The sequence below is a fragment of the Narcine bancroftii genome, chromosome 14 (assembly GCF_036971445.1).
Source record: "Narcine bancroftii isolate sNarBan1 chromosome 14, sNarBan1.hap1, whole genome shotgun sequence".
Classification (NCBI taxonomy): domain Eukaryota; kingdom Metazoa; phylum Chordata; class Chondrichthyes; order Torpediniformes; family Narcinidae; genus Narcine; species Narcine bancroftii.
The window spans coordinates 1349199-1365233 of record NC_091482.1 but is presented as its reverse complement, the minus strand read 5'-3'; the positions used below and the strand labels follow the sequence as shown (position 1 = coordinate 1365233).

The 16035-nt window shown below is 41.2% G+C and overlaps 1 protein-coding gene across 4 annotated transcripts in view; it reads left to right on the top strand.

Moving 5' to 3' along the window:
• The window catches only part of smg6 (SMG6 nonsense mediated mRNA decay factor), a 340784-nt gene that overhangs the window by 13825 nt on the left and 310924 nt on the right, over positions 1–16035 (top strand). The window lies entirely within an intron of this gene.

Here is a 16035-nt window from a genome sequence, read left to right as displayed (position 1 = left end):
TGTCTGAATGCACCCTTGCATTTAGGCTTTAGTCTATCAGCACAAGTTACACAGAGTGGGCTTGAGTTTTTAACTCATTTGTGGAGTTGCATCGCACAGTCTGAGGGTTGTATGTTTTAGCATCACCACTGCCTGATCTCACTGCGAATGATAAATTTGTAATAAGTTTTTTCAGCCATTCATTTACTGCTCTGGTCTTGCTAAATTGAGTTCTGTGGCCCCAAGTTTTAACAACAAAGCCCCTACACTTGTCAAGAAGGGAAGCAACCCTCTGGGATTCCAGTGTTTCTGGAATTCCCTGCCTAAGAAAGTGGCTGAAGCTGGGTCACTGATGAACACAAACTGTTGGGCTGTGGACAAAGTGCTGGGGCATGGGGTTATACTGTCATTGTGGGTGAGTGGAAATGAATGGCCAGCTTCCCTGCTGTATGATTCTGTGACTGGGCACTCAGGACAACTCTCTTCTTTGGAAAGTGCTACGGGATCATGAACATTTCCAAACAAGCTTTGGTTTATCATCTGCAACAACACTCCAGGTAAACTGGACTGTGCCAAACTGGCAATACGGGACATGAATCCATAACTTTCTGTGTTTCAGTTGACTTGATACTCACTAACAATCTCATACCTTTCAAAATCTTTATCTTGCTGTCTGTTGGCTGTGTCAGAGCACATTAGCCCAGAAAGTGGTCTGGCCAGAGATGACGTTCAGATGCTGCAGTCTCCACCAGGTGGCAGCATGGCTCCATCATTGGTGCCTGGGGCTTGTTCACTGAGCTGCACTCACTTTGGAACACCAGCCTCTGCAAGTGTGTGAACACATCAGTATCTGGTCACTCTGATTAGGTGGATGTGCACGTGCAGTTTTGAGTAGGCGCATGTTTGCATGTGCGGTGTGTGTGCACGGTGTTTTGTTGGCCTGCATGCTGTGTGGGTGTAGCGCGCGCATGTGGTTTTGTACATGATTTTGCGTGTGCGGGAAAAGGGCTTTAACTATTTAGCTTTTCCGTACTCCTCATAATTTTATAAACCAAGAGGGCATATGTACAAAGCGAGGAGAAGAAAATTTAGCGGTGATGTTAGGGGTAAGTTGTTTTAACACAGAGAATGCTGGGTGCCTGGAATGTGTGGCCAGGGGTAGTGGTGGAGGCTTGTACAATAGGGATGTTTAAAACATTCTTACAAAGGCACATGAATGCATGAAAAATTGAGGGTTTTGAGGTAGGGAAGGTTTAGTTTGTTGAGAAGGTTTAACTAGATCAGCACAAAATTGTGGGCCTGCTCTGTGCTGTAATGTTCTCTGTTTAGAAGTGTATAAATTATGAGGTCATGCTGTTTTCATCTGCACGATTTAATCTGCTCCCTGTTATAATGTCTTTGAGGGTGACATTAGAATATCATTCAAGAGGGTGAACCCTTGCAAGGCGTCAGGCCCTGAAGATGTACCTGGCTGGGTCCTGAAAATCTGCCCCAACCAACGAGCTGAATATTGACCGACATTTTGATCCTCTCATTGTGGCAGTCAGAGGTTCTATCTGCTTCAAAAGGACATCAATCATCCCGGTGCCCAAGAAGAACAGTGTGAGCTACCTCAACGACAACCACTCAGTGGTGCTAACTTCTAGTGTAATTAAAAGTTTTGAGAGGCTGGTCATGGCCAGAATTAACACATACCTAAACAAAGATCTGGACCCACTGCAATTCGCCTACTGACACAATCGCTCCACAGCAGATGCAATGTCGCTGGCTCTCCACTCGCTCTAGATCACCTCGAAGACAGCAACTCACATATACAACTGCTGTTCATCGACTACAGCTCAGCGTTCAATACCATTATTCCCTCAGTGCTGGTCGAGAAGCTACAAACTCTAGGCCTCCGTACCCCCTCTGCAACTGGATCCTTGACTTTGTCATTGGAAGATTACAGTCAGTACAAATTGGAAACAGCATCTCCTCCTCACTGATCATCAACACAGGCTCACCCCAAGGATGCATGCTTAGCCCACTGCTCTACTCGTTATACACCCATGACTGTGTGGCCAGGCACAATTCCAATGCTATCTATGTTTGCCGATGACACCAAGTTGTCGGCAAAATCACAAACTGCAATGGGGAAGTGTACAGGAGGGAGATCAATCAGCTCGTTGAATGGTGTAATGACAACAACCTTGCGCTCAATGCCCGCGAAACCAAGAAAATGATTGTGGATTTCAGGAGGAAGGGAAACACGACCCAGTCCTCATTGAGGGCTCAGTAGTGGAGTGGGTCAAGAACTTCAAATTCCTGGGTGTCAACATCTCTGAGGATCTCTCCTGGAACCTCCACATTGATGCAGTCATGAAAAAGGCCAGGGGCTATCGTTTGTGAAGTGTCTGAGGAGGTTTGGTATGTCACCAAAGACTCTTGGAAACTTCTACAGGTGTACCAGAGAGAGCATTCTGGCTGGCTGCATCACTGCCTGGTGTGAATGCATCATCCCTCAGGACAAGAATAAACTCCAGATGGTTGTTAACTCAGTTTGCGCCATCACAGGCACCAGACTTCACTCCATCAAGGACATCTACATGAAGCGGTGTCTTAAAAAAGCAGCCCCTATCCTCAAAGACCCCCACCAACAAGGCCATGCCCTCTTCACTGCTACCATCAAGGAAAAAAGTACAGGAACATAAAGGCGAGCTCTCAGTGGCACAAGGACAGCTTCTTCCCCACTGCCATCAGATTCCTGAATAATCAATGAACCAAAGACATAGCCGTACTTTTCGAGTACTATTAAGTTATTATTGTTATGTTGTGAGTTAGTTTATATAATAGGAATGTTTTCACTCTGATGTGGCCACAAAACACCAAATTTCATGACTTGTCCACGACAATAAATCCTGATAATGTGCACATTACTCTTCTGCATTCGGTCTTGTTGAAGGTTCCAGCCCATAAGTACAGGGGTAATTGTCGGTTCTTTAAGAGTGTGGATGAACAGAGGGACCTTGGGGTTCAAATCCATACATCCCTCGAGGTCGCCGCACAGTTTATAGGATAGTTAAGAAGGCCTGTGGGACGTAGGGCTTCATTAGTTAGGGAATTGAGTTCAGGAGTTGAAAGGTCATGTTGCAATTCTACAAATCTCTGGTGAGACCACACAGAGTATTGTGTTCAGTTCTGGTCACCTCATTACAGGAAGGATGTGGAAGCTATGGAGAGGGGACAGAGGAGATTTACCAGGATGTTGCCTGGATTGGGAAACAAGTCTTATGAGGCAGGGTTAGCAGAGCTGAGACTTTTCTCTTTGGAGTGAAGAAGGATGAGAGGAGACATGATTATGAGAGGTATAAGTAGGGTGGACGGCCAGTTTCCCAGAGCAGGATCAACAAACACCAGAGGACGTGTGTACAAAGTTAAGGGAGTGAAGTTTAGGGGAGACATCAGGGGTAAGTTTTTTTTTTACACAGAGGGTTGTGGGTGCTAGGGATGATGGTGGAGGTTGAAACATTAGGGGCTTTTGAGAGACTCTTAGATACATGCATAAAAGAAAAATAGAGGGTAACAGGATAGGGAAGATTTAGTATTTTTTTAATGAAAGGAATATGTAGGTCGGCACAACATTTTAAAAAAAAATTTTTTTTTACTTTTCACACCATAAACCACACTGACCAAGATACATACATTTTCCTTTTCAAATATATACAGTGCCATTTTCTCCCCCCCTCCCTCCTCCCATCCCACCCTCCCTACCTCCCCCCCATTCATTTAAAGTACAAAATCTAAGACACATTAAACCAGTCAAACAATGTTGTCATTCAATAAAAATAAACAAGAAATTCCACTGAGACAATTCTTTTCATTTCCTTCTCCTTTCGTTAATTTAGGTGGTAGATGTCCCCGGTAGGTTTTCTCTATTGTGTTTCATGTATGGCTCCTATATTTGTTCAAATATTTCAATATTATTTCTTAAATTATATGTTATTTTTTCTAATGGAATACATTTATTCATTTCTACATAACATTGTTGTATTCTCAAATTATCTTCCAATTTCCAGGTTGACATAATACATTTTTTTGCTACGGCTAGAGCTATCTTAACAAATCTTTTTTGTGCACCATCCAAATCAAGTCCAAATTCTTTTTTTTTATGTTACTTAGGAGGAAGATCTCTGGGTTTTTTTGGTATATTGTTTTCTGTAATTTTATTTAATATCTGGTTTAGATCTTCCAAAACTTTTTCTACTTTTGCATGAATTGTTGTTCCCATTTCTTTTTTACAACGAAAACATTTGTCAGATACTGTTGGGTCCCATTTATTTAACTTTTGAGGTGTAATGTATAGCCTGTGTATCCAGTTATATTGTATCATACGTAACCTCGTGTTTATTGTATTTCTCATAGTTCCAGAGCATAACTTCTCCCATGTTTCCTTCTTTATCTTTATATTTAAATCTTGTTCCCATTTTTGTTTAGTTTTACCATTTGTTTCCTCATTCTCCTTTTCTTGCAGTTTAATATACATATTTGTTATAAATCTTTTGATTGTCATTGTATCTGTAATCACATATTCAAAGTTACTTCCCTCTGGTAACCTCAGACTCCTTCCTAATTTGTCCTTCAAGTAGGATCTCAATTGGTAATATGCCAACACTGTATCTTGAGTTATATTATATTTATCCTTCATTTGTTCAAAGGATAATAATCTATTTCCTGAAAAAAAAATTTCTATTCTTTTGATCCCTTTTTTTTTCCATTCTCTAAAGGAAAGGTTATCTATTGTAAAAGGGAGTAACTGATTTTGCGTCATTATTAGTTTTGGTAATTGGTAATTTGTTTTATTCCTTTCTACATGAATCTTCTTCCAAATATTGAGCAGATGATGTAATACTGGAGAACTCCTACGTTGTACCAATTTTTCATCCCATTTATATAATATGTGTTCAGGTATCTTTTCCCCTATTTTATCTAGTTCTAATCTAGTCCAATCTGGCTTTTCCCTTGTTTGATAAAAATCTGATAGGTATCTTAATTGTGCGGCTCTATAATAATTTTTAAAGTTTGGCAGTTTTAAGCCTCCTTGTTTATACCATTCTGTTAATTTATCTAGTGCTATCCTCGGTTTCCCCCCTTTCCATAAAAATGTCCTTATTATTTTCTTTAACTCCTTGAAGAATTTCTCTGTCAAGTGTATTGGCAATGCCTGAAATAGGTATAGTATCCTTGGGAAAATGTTCATTTTAATACAGTTTATCCTTCCTATTAGTGTTAGTGGTAAATCTTTCCAATGCTCTAAATCGCCCTGTAATTTTTTCATTAGTGGATCATAATTGAGTTTATATAGATGGCCGAGATTTTAATTTATTTGTATACCTAGGTATCTTATTGCTTGCATTTGCCATCTGAATGGTGATTCTTTCTTAAATTTTGAGAAATCCGCATTATTCATTGGCATTGCCTCACTTTTATTTACGTTAATCTTGTAACTCGACACTTCTTCCTTCAATTTCTGATATAATTCTTTTATTGATAGTTCTGGTTCTGTTAAGTATACTATAACATCATCCGCAAATAAACTGATTTTATATTCCTTGTCTTTTATTTTTATCCCTTTTATTTTATTTTCTGTTCTTATCAATTCTGCTAGTGGTTCTATAGCTCTTTCTTTGGCTTGGCTTCGCAGACGAAGATTTATGGAGGGGGTAAAAAGTCCACGTCAGCTGCAGGCTCGTTTGTGGCTGACAAGTCCGATGCGGGCTAACGCCTATAGCTAACGCGAACAATAAGGGTGATAGTGGGCATCCCTGCCGTGTTGACCTGCTTAAGTTAAATTCCTTTGATATATATCCATTTACTGTCACTTTCGCCAATGGTCCCTTATATAATGCTTTAATCCAATTAATATACTTCTCTGGTAAACTGAATTTTTGCAATACTTTGAATAAATAATTCGATTCTACACTGTCAAAGGCGTCTAAAGCAACTGCTACTGTTGGCGCTTTACTCCCTTCTACTGCATGAATTAAGTTAATAAATTTACAAATATTGTCTGTTGTGCGTCTTTTTTTAATAAATCCAGTTTGGTCTAGATTTACCATTTTAGGTACATAATCTGCTAATCTGTTTGCTAATAGTTTAGTTATTATCTTATAATCTATGTTAAGTAATGATATTGGTCTATATGACGCTGGTGCGAGTGGATCTTTCCCTTGCTTTAGTATTACTGTAATTATTGCTGTTTTACATGAATCTGGTAAGCTTTGTGTTTTGTCAATCTGGTTTATTACTTCCAGGAGGGAAGGAATTAATAAATCTTTAAATGTTTTATAGAATTCTATTGGGAATCCATCCTCTCCTGGTGTTTTATTATTTGGTAGTTTTTTTATTATCTCTTGTATTTCTACTATTTCAAATGGTTTGTTAATTTATTTTGTTCCTCTATTTGTAATTTTTGTAGTTCAATTTTAGTTAAAAATTCATCTATTTTCCCTTCTTTCCCTTCGTTTTCAGTTCGGTATAATTGTTCATAGAATTCTCTAAAGTTTTCCATAATTTCTTTTGGATTATATGTAATTTGTTTGTCTTTTTTCCTTGATGCCCATACCATTTTCTTAGCTTGTTCTGTCTTAAGCTGCCATTCTAGGATTTTGTGTGTTTTTTCCCCTAGTTCTGTTTTGTCTTCATTATATTCTTCTCCACCTTATATGTTTGTAGTGTTTCATATTTTATTTTTTTATCTGCCAATTCTCTTCTTTTAGTTGTATCTTCCTTCATTGCTAATTCTTTTTCTATATTTACTATTTCCCTTTCCAACTGCTCTGTTTCCTGATTGTAGTCCTTCTTCATCTTGGTTACATAACTTATTATTTGCCCTCTAATGAACGCTTTCATTGCATCCCATAGTATAAACTTATCTTTCACTGATTCTGTATTTATTTCAAAGTATATTTTAATTTGTCTTGCAATGAATTCTCTAAAATCCTGCCTTTTAAGTAGCATGGAGTTTAATCTCCATCTATACATTCTTGGAGGGATGTCCTCTAACTCTATCGTCAATATCAAGGGTGAATGGTCGATAATATTCTAGCTTTATATTCTGTTTTTCTTACTCTATCTTGCAAACAAGCTGATAACAGAAATAGGTCTATTCTTGAGTATGTTTTATGTCTACCCGAATAATATGAATATTCCTTTTCCTTTGGGTGTTGTTTCCTCCATATATCCAAAAGTTGCATTTCTTGCATCGATTTAATTATAAATTTGGTTACTTTGTTCTTTCTGTTAATTTTTTTCCCAGTTTTATCCATATTTGAATCCAAATTAAGGTTGAAATCCCCTCCTATTTATATGTTCCCTTGCGTATCTGCTATCTTCAAAAAGATATCTTGCATAAACTTTTGATCTTCTTCGTTAGGTGAATATACATTGAGTAGATTCCAAAACTCCGAATATATCTGACATTTTATCATTACATATCTCCCTGCTGGATCTATTATTTCCTCTTCTATTTTAATTGGTATATTTTTACTGATTAATATAGCTACTCCTCTTGCTTTTGAATTATACGACGCTGCTGTTACATGTCCTACCCAATCTCTCTTTAATTTCTTGTGCTCCAATTCAGTTAAATGTGTTTCTTTCACAAATGCTATATCAATTTTTTTTTTTCAGTAAAATTAGCAGTTTCTTCCTTTTGATTTGGTTATGAATTCCGTTAATATTTAAAGTCATATAGCTCAACGTAGCCATTTCATACTTTGTTTATCTTCCCTTTCCGTTTCCTCATCATCACCTTTCCTTCTTATCCATTTCTGCTTTCTTGTTTTGAACACTTTATAAGACAACATCTCTAAAACATCAAACATTTTCCTTATTCTCCTATTTAAAACTTCTTTAACCCCATTCTCCCCTCCCCCTCCTGAGTTGCCCTTTATCCCTTGCCGGGCAACTACATCTCCCCTCTCCATTTGGATTTGCGAATTCACTCGCAAGCATCAACTGATTTTGCAGTGACCGTAACTCCTCCCCACCCAGCACCCCCCAGAAAAGATTTCAATTTTCATATGTAACAAAGGTCACTCTTTTAATTCCCTCCTTATTCCCTCTATTCCCTTTCATTCCCTTATTAATTCTTATCTATACTCTATATATTTTCCGCTAAAAAAATTACACACATACATATAGTTCGTGGTCATTTTTACTCTCATTACATGTCTTCATCTCTCTGCTTGTTTTGTAGTTGTTCTGCAAATTTTCGTGCTTCCTCTGAATCCGAGAATAGTCTGTTTTGTTGCCCTGGAATAACTATTTTAAGTACCGCTGGGTACTTTAACATAAATTTATATCCTTTTTTCCATAAGATCATTTTTGCTGTATTGAACTCCTTCCTCTTCTTCAGGAATTCAAAACTTATGTCTGGATAGAAAAATTTTTTTTGACCTTTGTATTCCAGTGGCTTTTTGTCTTCTCTTATTATCTTCATTGCTTTCTCCAATATATTTTCTCTTGTTGTATATCTTAAAAATTTTACTAGAATGGATCTTGGTTTCCGTTGTGGTTGTGGTTTAAGGGCTAATGTTCTATGTGCCCTCTCTATTTCCATTTCTTCCTGTAATTCTGGTCTTCCTAGGACCCTGGGGATCCAATCTTTTATAAATTCTCTCATATTCTTGCCTTCTTCATCTTCCTTAAGGCCCACTATCTTTATATTATTTCTTCTATTCTAGTTTTCCATTATATCTATCTTCTGAGCTAACAGCTCATGTGACTCTTTAACTTTTTTATTAGATTCTTCTAATTTCTCTTTTAAGTCTTTTACTTCCATATCTACAAATGTTTCTCGTTTTTCCATATTTCCACTCTTTTTGCCAATTCTGATATGACCACTTCCATTTTATTCATTTTTTCTTCTGCACTCTTAATTCTTCTTTTCATCTCATTAAATTCTTGTAATTGCCATTCTTTCACTAATTCCATATATTCTTTAAAAAAAGATACATCCATTGTCTTGCTTTTCTCTTCTTCTTCCACTTCTTTCTGTTCTTCTTCTTCTTCTTCCTCTGGGTTGACCATCTGTTGTTTCCTTGTTTTCTTTTTACCCTCTTCTTTCTTGTTCTCGTTATTGTCTGTGTTCTGCACCTGTTGCTGTGCTGCAGGTGTCTCTCTCAGCTGTGGAGATCGACTCTGCAGCTGTTCCCCCCTCCCGTCAGTGTGGTTTTTTTCATGCGCATCGCACATGCGTGAGGAGTCGTGCAGGCGCGGTTGCGCACTTTTACTCGGCTCTGCGAGCCATGTTTGTAGTCCCGAGCCCTGGACTTCCATTGACCTGAGGGAGCGGGCCTCTCTCTCCGCGGCGGGCCTCCTCGGACAGGTAAGGCCTTCACCTTCTTCTTCCGACGTTCTTTCTTCTTCCCGTTGTTTTTGACTTTTCTCTCTTCGCTGCCATTTTCTTCTCACCTTTATTTTTACTTTGTTTTAATTTTTACTCTTGTACCTTTGTGTTTTGTGTGTTTCTTTTCAACTTTTCCGGAGAGGGCTGGAATTCCCTGACCGGCCACTACTCCATCACGTGACTCCTCCGTCGGCACAACATTGAGGGCTGAAGGGCCTGTACTGTGCTTCTGGGTGGAAAGGCCCATTCTGTGCTGCCCTGCCACAAGCACCTGACCTGCGCTTTAGCAGCTGTGGAGAACCCACCAGATTCCCTTCCAAACAAAAACGACCATGAACAAAGTAAAAGTATGCTGACTGAAACGATAATTTAGTATTTAAACCTTGAGTTACAGTGATGGTCTCGCTGGTGGCAGGATGGGATGAATGTTCTTGATACCTGTGAACGTTGTGCCAGCTGCTGAGTTTATCCAGCATTGATGTGTATTGGGGCTGAGTGTCCTTGCTCAGTTTCTATTTGCATTCTTGAATTTACTGCACAGGGAAATACTGTGTAATTGTTTTAGTACAGAAGTAGAGGGATAGGTCAGTAAGTTTGCAGGTGACACCAAGGTTGGAGGTGTTGTGGATCGTGTTGAAGGATGTTACTACGGGATACAGACAGGATGCAGAGTTGGGCAGAGAAACGGAAGATCGAGTTCAATCCACTTAAGTGTGAACTAATGCAATTGAAAGGTCAAACCTGAAGGCAGAATACCTGGTTAATAACAGGACACTTCACAGTGTGGAAGAACAGAGGGACCTTGGGGACAAAATCCATAGCTCTCTTAAGATTGCCACTGAGGTTGATAAGATAGTTAAGAAGGCTTATAATATGTTGGCCTTCATTCGTGGGGGATCGAGTTCAAGAATCGTGAGGTAATGTTGCAGCTCTCTAAAACTCTGCTTGGACCACACTTGGAGTATTGTGTTCAGTTCTGGTCACCTCATTACAGGAAGGATGAGGAAGCTGTGGAGAGAGGACAGTCAAGTCAAATTTATTGTCATCTGATTGTACAAGTACAACATGACGAAACACTGTTCTCCAGTCCTTGGTGCAAAATACACACTCACAACCATACAAAACACACATACAGACAAACAATACATATGGAGCCCAATTGTATTTGGTCATTCAGCATTCTAACTGTCCGTGGGAAGAAACTGTTCCTCAGCCTGGTGGTGCTGGCTCTGATCCTCCTGGATCTCTTCCCCGACAGGAGCAGCTGAAAAACACTGTGTGCGGGGTGGAAGGGATCCTTAATGATTTTGTGTGGCCTCTTCACACAACAATGCAGGTAGATCCCATCGATGGGGGGGAGGGAGACTCCAGTGATCCTCTCTGTTGCTCTTATCGTCCTATGGATTGACTTCCATCCATTTCTCCGCTGCCACTGTACCGCACTGTGATGCAGCCGGCAGGGACGCTCTCGATAGAATTCCTGGAGAAAATTGACATGATGGTGGCCGGTCGCCTTGCCCACTTCAGTCTTCTCAGGAAGTGCAGTCACTTTTGAGCCTTCCTGACAAATGAGGAGATGTTGAGTGACCACAATAGGTCACTAGTTAAATAATCTCCAAGGAACAGTGCTCTCCTTTCTGCTGTAGAGTTGTTGATGTGTAATGGAGGGTGGTCGTTTCTGGTCCACAATCATCTCCTTTATCTTGTTCAAGTTGAGACTCAGGTTGCTACTCTCACCATTTCATAGGATTTTCCACCTCTTCTCTGTCGTGCGACTTATTGTTGTTGCTGATGAGGCCAACAATTGTTGTGCCATCTGCAAACTGGAAAACACAGTTGGAGCTAGATCTGGCGATGCAGTCGTGGGTCAGTATCATGAACAGGAGCGGGCTGAGCACACAATTTGATATTCTGCTACCGGCCCAGACAGACTGTGGTCTTTCCATTAGGAAGTCAGGAAAGACCTCTGTAAATTAGTCTCTGCAGCCCTTCAGTGCCCGACTGCCTTGTGTGAGTTCACCTTGAATAGGGTTCTCCTCACCTTAGCTGTGGCTATGCGGGGGGACCGTTTATCATGGGGACATGGAGACCGAGAAGATTTACCAGGATGTTGCCTGGATTGAAGAAAGTTGACAGAGTTAGGGCTTTTCACGTTGGAGCAAAGGAGGAGGAACAGCCCACAAGATCGTGAGAGGCAGAGATGGGGTGGACAGCCAGTACCTTTTTTTTGGGACACGAGAAGCAAACACCTGAGGAAATCTCTGCGAAGGGAGGGGAGGGACATTTAGAGGCAGCATCAGGGGTGCATTTGTTTTTACACGGAGAGCTGTGAGGGCCTGGAATGCATTGCCAGGGGATGGTGGTGGAGGCTGGAACATGGGGGACATTTCAAAGACTCCTAGACAGGCACATGGATGAAAGAAAAGTAGAGGATTATGGGTATTGTGGTCAGGAAGGTTTAGTTTTTTTTAAGTAGATTTGTATAGGTTAGCACAATGTTATGGGCCGAAGGGCCTGGACTATGCTTTAATATTCTGTATTCTACATTAGGTAGGAATATTGCTGCCCCAGGGCATTGGAATTTCCCTGGCTGTCAGCAGGGAGGGTTAATGGCCAAGAGTAGCTGAAGTGCACCCAGGAGAGTGGGTTGGTATGTAGCTATCTCATTGTTACCAAGTGCTGTCATCTGGGCAGCCACTGTGGGAGAGTTGAGAGCAGTAATATCCCTGCTGTGGAGCTGAGCTGTGGGCCAGAATAACTTTTATCATTTCCAATGAAATCTGCCACTTCTTGGCTGAGTGGTGAAGTGGAACACTTAATGATGAGAAGATAACTTTCCATCTCCTTCTCCCAGGGCTGCAATCCATGCCTCTTGTCAAAATGTCGAGGAATTTTTGTTTTTTTCGCTTGTGTGCCCTCAGAGGATGGAAGCAGTCTTTTTGAGATCTCTGTTCTGGATCGAAGCTGTTACCTAGTTACTTAATCTGTTTGTCTTCAACCCACGTTTGATAGGAAAGGAAGTGGGATCATCTTTGAGGTAGGACACTCTTTCATGGTTTGAATCCAGATATCAAAACAAAGTTTGAATAAACTGGACTTCCTAGTGGTGCTGAGCACAGCCTTTTCACTCCATCATGGATACTGGTGTTCCCAGATACTGGCCTGTTTCCTCTCCCTTAGCCCTGAGGTGACCTTAACTTTTCACCTCAAACAAAAAACAATCTGCCGGAGAAACTCAGGAGGTTGAGGAGCATCCGTGGCGGGAAAAGAATGGCTGACACTAGCCTATGTCCCTAGTTGTAGTGTGACCTGTACTAAGATGCCGTGATAGAGGTTCCACTTATATCCCTTCTCATGTTTCTAAATTCCACCAAGTTGTATCCCAGGAGACTCAATTTCTCCTCATGGGCAAACCCCCTCATCTCCAGAATAAAGCTGGTGAACCTCCCCTGCATTGCCTCCATACCCAGTATGTAGTCCTTTAAAGTCAGGAGCTCAGACTCCACACAGTACTCCAGGTGCAGCCTCACCAGTAACCTCGACACTTGTTCCTGAAAAACCGACTGAAAACTATTTTTATCATTATTGGATGATGTTTTTGTGTATTTTTTTATGTAATAAATGCTAAACTTTGCAAGCTGTATATATAAAATTATCTTTATTTGGACAAAATCCTCTCTTCTGTTTGCTGTGGGTATTATTTAGGGCACATCAAATATACCAAATATTATCAATCTTCTTGGGTGAATGACAGATGAATGGCATTTTCCAATGGATCAATATTTCCGCACATTCCTGTTAACTCATTGTCCATTATTTTGTTGTGGCCTGGCAGTACCTGCGTCTCATTTACTGACACAATAATTGGATGTTTCTCTTGTTTATGATCAATGGTGGCAAACCCATCTTTCTCCACGAATGAGAATGTGGATCAATGACAAAATCCAGAAACTGAACTGTGTTTCGGGGTCAGGATTGAAGCCCCGTTGCAATCAGCCCAATTGCCTCTACACTTCCTTTGCAGTCAATTCGTCCATCTTCCACCATTTAGGCATTATTTTCCTTCCTCAGTTGGAACCCTCTTTTGTCTCTCTGTTTTCTGTCATTGAAACTGCAACTTCATGTTGAAAGGCTTGAGCTCTTTTCCAATTCTTTCTGGATTTATTTCCTAGTTAAGTCCAGGCACCTTCAGGAAACCACCCTGCAGTTTCATCAACACCCATCAGACTATCTTTTGCCTTCCGCAGTTGCTGCCAGACCTGCCGAGTTCCTCAGCACTTTGTGCGTTGCTCCATTTTTACACCATCTGCAGTTTCTTGTTTACAAACAACTCGCCTGTCTTCTTGTCACATTATGCCTGGTGAGCAGGGTTCTTCTGCAAGCAGTCTTAACAGGCCAGCTCTAAAATACAGCTGTAGAAAGTAGAACAAGAGCACCTTTACTGAGTACAGAGTTACAATGAAACAGAAGATGAATTAGCACCGAGCAGGGGCAGCAAGAGAGCACTGTTGTGGGGTTCATTCTGGAGCCTGATGGCTGTAAGGAAGAAATGTCTTTAAACCTGTTAGTGTGTAATTTCACACTTTTGAGTCTTCCTCAGAGAGTGTATCCAAGGCAGCGAAAGATGTAGATAAGGTGAGGGAAGTTTGCGTAATGATTTGAGCTACATTTACCACCTTCTGCAGTTTCCAATCTTGAGCAGAGCAGCTCCCGTCCCACACTGATGCAGTCATAAGACACAGGAGCAGAAATAGGCCATTCAGCCCATTGAGTCTGTCTCACCCTTTAATTGTGAGCTGATTCATTTTCCCACTCAGCCCCACTCCGCCTTCTCCCCATAACCTTTGATGCTCTGGTTCATCAAGAACCTGTCAATCTCTGTTTTAAATACACCCAATGACCCGGCCTCCACAACTGTCTGTGGCCACATATTCCACAGATTCACCACCCTCTGGCTGAAGAAATTCCTCCACTTCTCTATGCTAAATGGACCCCCTTTAATCTTGAAGTTGTGCTCTCTTGTCCTCAACTCTCCCACCGTGGGAAACAACCTTTCTATATCGACTCTGTCCACGCCTTTCCACGTTCAAAATGTTTCAGTGAAAACCTCCCCCTCATTCTAAATTCCAACAAGTAGAGACCAAGAGCCGTCAAATGTTCTGACCAACATTCTGTCCAATCATGGGGAGAGCACAGTTGACGTAGCGGTTATTGCAACGCCTTTACAGTGACAGCAATTGGGGATGGGGTTCGAATCCCGCACTCGGTAAGGAGTTTGTACATTCTCCCCGTGTCTGTGGGTTTTCCCTGGGGGCTCTGGTTTCTTCCCCACTGTTCTAAATGTACTGGGGGTGTAGGTTAATTGGGGAACATGGACTCGTAGGCTGAAATGGCCTGTTACCATGCTGTATGTCTTTAAAACAAAAACAAGAATGGTCCCAATGGTATACTTTAGAAGTTGTTGAGGGCCAAGGGGGATCATGTTGAACTTCATTATTCATCTAAGAAGCTGAGGACTGAGTAATTGGGCATTGGAGGAAAACGTTCAGGTACCTTTTGTGTCCAGAACTGCAAGGGTGCATCCAGGTCAGTGAGCCTGTTGACTGATGCAAGGCCAACTCTTGCATCACTGAACACTGTGCCAACCATCCTCCTGGGTTTTCTGACTGAATTTCTTACTGGAGCCAAGACATCTGCATGTTCCTGTTTAAAAATCTGGTGAAGAGGAGCAGGGAGGTTTCCTGCTCCGCTGGCCAACATTTTAACCCAGGCTGACATTCCCAGAAAATGATGATCCTTTCCTCTCCCTGCTGCCTGTGGGATTGTGCTGTGTATAGAATGGGAGTAGCACCTGGTATAAGTCCCTGCAATTTCCTCGACCCCGAGAAATGTTGGTGCTGTAGCTCTACTGAATAATCTTCAATTAATTAGAACTTTTGAAAATGACACCTTAATCCTCATCTTAACCTTTGTTTTAGAGCGAGTGCTGGAATTGCTGGTGCCACTAGATGTCAGTGATTCACAGGAAAGTTGGTCGGTGGAAAGTATCTGAAGTGTTAATGAGGAGTCATTGTATTCTCAAAGGGATTACTGATTACATTTCCCATTTGAAATGGGGTGAGGAATTTAATCTTGTGGCACTGAAAGCTGCAATGCGTGGGTTTGATGTTGAGTTGCTGCCAGGGTATTGCAAGAAATAGAACAGATTCTGTGCATTTTGGGGGTGGGGGGGGATCATCTCTTTGGAACTGGACCTCAGGACCTTCACCTCCTGTGAAGTGTGCAGAATTGTGTGTTTGTGGGGAGCTTTCTGCGTTCATATTGCAGTGACCCAAGGCATGTGAAATCCTAGCTTAGGGTTTGGATGTAGAGGGAGTGAATACTTCTCTCCTCGTTAAGCTGCAGTTGTCCGTTTTATTTTCTGTGCACTGCACTGATAAGGGCATTGAGAACGCTGAGCGCTTGCACACCTCACGAAAGAGCCAGGGGCCGTGTCAGGGGTGTTATGGGGCTGCTTTATTATATTTGTGTTGGGTCTGATAAATCTGAGCCCTGGTCCTCAGAGGGGTAACCAGTGGGGAACAAATGTCCAGCAGTTTTATGAAACTTGGGTAATTGATGACTAATAGATTTCAGTGAAAATGAAGTAATTGTGGGAATGCGTCGTA